Source organism: Thermobia domestica, chromosome 18, assembly GCF_964235325.1.
Source record: "Thermobia domestica chromosome 18, izTheDome1.hap1.1, whole genome shotgun sequence".
In the NCBI taxonomy this organism is placed as follows: Eukaryota; Metazoa; Arthropoda; class Insecta; order Zygentoma; family Lepismatidae; genus Thermobia; species Thermobia domestica.
This window is the reverse complement of record NC_137471.1, coordinates 101,274,476-101,278,256: the sequence shown is the minus strand read 5'-3', so window position 1 is coordinate 101,278,256 and position 3,781 is coordinate 101,274,476. Positions and strand designations below refer to the sequence as shown.

The following is a 3,781-nucleotide window of genomic DNA, read 5'->3' as shown; positions in this document are numbered from 1 at the left end:
TACCTGAAAATGTTTTTTAAAAATTGTAAGGTCTATAATTTCTGAATGAGACGAGTCACATGAACTGTTATTTATGTTAAATGGAGTTCCCCCTCATTACGCCTTGCCTGTAAGATAATCGCTTGATGAATACTTCGCAGGACACTGGATTGGTCGACAGGGTCCCACAGAATGGCCAGTGTGAAGTCCAAATCTCACCCCGTGAGATTTCTTTTTATGAGTGTGGGCTAAAAAAAAATAAAAAAAGTGTATCGCAGCAAACCGCAAACTCTCGGCAAACTTGAGAATAAGATCCGTGAGTTCATAAGTGGTGTTCCGTGTTCCTGTCGAGATCTTGAGGAAGGTCATATCAAACGTACCTATTTGTTTGAGACAGTGTCTAGAAAATACTGGAGCACACATTGAGTTTTGTGCTCATTAACTTTTGGAAAGATAATATAGTCTAGCAGCTAGGAGAGTCCTGTTGGGAGTTTGAGAGCCAGAAGGTTTGTTTGTTTTACCAAGTTCTACTATCTTTAGTGTTTAAAAAAAATTGGTCACATGTTCTGAATCATGGTCATTATTGCGCAATGGCCGCCATCTTGAATATTCCTTTCGTATTCACTACATTTTTTCTTAAATACATCTAGCTCAAGCTGTAATTGTCGCAAAGTTATCAGTTATACCTCGTTCGATTTGCAATAGTATAGGCTTTTAGGTGGCGTTATTCACTTGTCAGTAATACACACAAGAGGGAAGTAAAGAAGGGAAATTTTGAAAATTTCTCTCAAAATTTTCCCTTTTACCGATTTTTTGCTATTGTTATATGGCAACGCTGAGTTCTAGACGAGAAAGAAAAATTACATACATTTTCTGTAATGTGATAAATATATGCTGAAAGTTTTGTCTTGATTGGTTCACTAGCAGAGGAGTAATAAAATATTTTGTTAGAGCAACCAAAATCATAAAATACAATCTTTGGATTTAATGAAAATACTTTTGTCACATAGAAAGACCTCCAGCTCAGACTGTAATTGCCGCAGAGGTACAAATAATATTTCGTTCTATAATTTGTTTGATTAGAGTAATAAATGTTTGATTAGAGTATAACTTATGACAAGGAAGTATAAGGGAAATAGAAATAAAATTCATACGAAATATTTTCCTTTAATGATGTGGAAACACTAAAAGATAGAAGTGGAACTACTAGAAATTCACTAAACTTAATACCCAATATTTAATTCACAAGTGAAGACATAGATTTTTTTTAAAAAAAATCGTAACATTTCATGTTTCGTAATTAAGAAATGTGTTCCAAATTTGATATCAAGTGATATTTTCAAACAACAATTTATTCTTCTTCTTACATAACAGTCCACAAATATCTGATAAACTGACACTTTCATCCCACATTTACACACATATTCTTCACTTTACATTTACAGAATGGACAACACGGTATTTGTTTCACTCTGGAAGGACAAACATTAACTTTTGCACATGTCTTGCACATACAAGGAGAGAGAAATTCAGGAGGTCTGAAATATCCAATCGTTATTATTGGCTTATAATATCCTGCTTGTTCTATGTAACCATACTCTTGTGGATTCAGTGGTTGGGCTTCATCCTGCACAGTCATCCATATGTAGCACTGAAGATATGCACGCTTTATATGAAAGACTATCGTTGATGATGGTGGACATAGTTGAGAAAAGTTGATAGCTTTTGCTTTGTGGTATTGTTCAAATAGTACCGTATCACAGTTTGTTTTTGATGAACCAAGTACTTTTGTGATAAAAAGCTCGGCATTTTGTATCATTCCTTCATCCAAGGGAGCAACCCCAAAATTTTTCAACAGGGTTCCTGATGTCATTGCTGTTTTAAGTGCCATAAGTTTTGTCCCAACCTTACCTGTGGTATCGCAACCAGTTACACTGGGAACAGCAGGAAGAACATATAAAAGTGTGTCGTCCATATTCTCCGTCATTTTGTGAAGTGGTATGTACCTCATAGATGGTCGTGGGTCGTGTGTCTTTGACAACCCACAGTTCTTTCAGGCCACATTTTTTATAACTCTTTTTGAAATGATATAGTGCGGAAATCATAACATCTGTATCTACTGAGGCAATCATAACTCTTTCAATGGAATCAGTTTCGACCATGTGTTGGATGTGTTTCATGATTCTATTATCAGCTTCCTCACATTCACAGTAAAGATCTGGTACCAAACTAACAGATTCTTCGGTTAATTTCAGACATAGCTTTGGGTTATGTTCGTGACCTCCTCCCAAATACAAAGATTTTATAGAATTTCCTTGATCGACAATCCACTCAATGAAGAGTTTTTGCAAACGTGCTTTGTTCTGGCTTGAAGCCCCAAAAGTATACATGTTGACAGGAAGGGGTGCATTTGGGTTACTAGGAATCACATCAATAGGATCAACATTTTTTTGTCGCCTCAGTCGCTCCCAGTTTTTGATACTTTTATCTTGATACAAGTCAAACACTATGCCAGTGCGCAAATAACCTTGGGAAAGTTTTAAAAATATTTTCCAAATAGTCAAAGTAGTCTCCAAACGTCTTACACATAAGTCGTTTGACATAGACTTTTCGCGCGTATACCATAAAGTCAATCACCATTGCTGCTCTCGTTTCCTGCGTTGGCAGATGACTAACTACATCATTCTTATTTAAAAAGTGTTTTTCAAGTTCTTTGCTGAGTTGTGCTTTATCTGCTTTCTTTAAGAACCCATCATCTGTTAGATAATACGATGTAGATGTAAGCTCGTATTTTAGTACTGTCTCAATATCGAAATTTCTTGAACATGCTATTTCTATGAACCGAATAGCTTTATTTGCTTCTTGGAGTGCCGTCTTGGTTGCATATATGTGTTTCTTTGTCTTTGGAAATTGTTTATGTATGGGATCTAAAATACCTTTGGATTTGTCAATAAGCCTTTCTTGAACGAAGTTTTTGTAGCTAGTTTTCCTTTTCCTTGTACAGAGAGTAAGTACTCAGCTATTACTTGATCAATTTTTGTTCCACTTATAATGTTAGAAATTCCACAACTATCAACTTTCGAAAAGGGATTTCCTCTCTCAAGCACAACAGTTATCATCTCTGAAATATTTTGCTGCTCTTGAATTGTTAAAGACTTCGAAAACTCATGATGAAGAGCATATTCATCGTCTTCATTAAGGCCACAAAACCGTCTCAAAAAGTATGTTATATTTTCTTTCTCATGTTTGATAAGATCGTGTTTTGTCACGGCTTCTTTTCGTCTGGTTACTCCGATTATGCCTCCAGATCCCTTGGCTGGCTTATTGTAGTGTTGCTCTAGTGTTTGATCCAATGCAACGCTGCTAAATCTATTGTTACTATGTTGAACTGTGAAATGACCGTTCTTAAACTCATTATAGATCAGAGGATGTTCTTGTTCTAGTTTTAAGCAATCGTGGTAATATAGAGTACACCACCGTGCACAATTTGTTCTGTCAAATGAGAAGAAAAGTGGCAAACACTCTCTTAGGCTGCACACATGCAAGTCCCAGTTATTTTCTCTGTCCGCTCGAAAGTCTCGGAGAAGAGGAGTAAGTGTGGAGACAAACTGATCCCAATAAGCAAACATTTCACTTTTTTGTGCTCCACTTTCTCTAAATTTCTCAAAGTCCATTCTGATGGCACTCAGGTTTTCTATAGCACATTTAGTTTCTTTAGATAAACTTTGTTCTTCATACACTGATAACTGTATGCGTTTTACTATTGAGAACAATTCGGAGTATTTAGTTATGTTAATCTGTT

At 35.9% G+C, this 3,781-nt stretch overlaps 1 protein-coding gene across 5 annotated transcripts in view; it reads right to left on the bottom strand.

Annotated features, from left to right (window-relative positions):
* The window catches only part of LOC145675561 (frizzled-5-like), a 447,461-nt gene that overhangs the window by 247,262 nt on the left and 196,418 nt on the right, over nt 1–3,781 (bottom strand). The window lies entirely within an intron of this gene.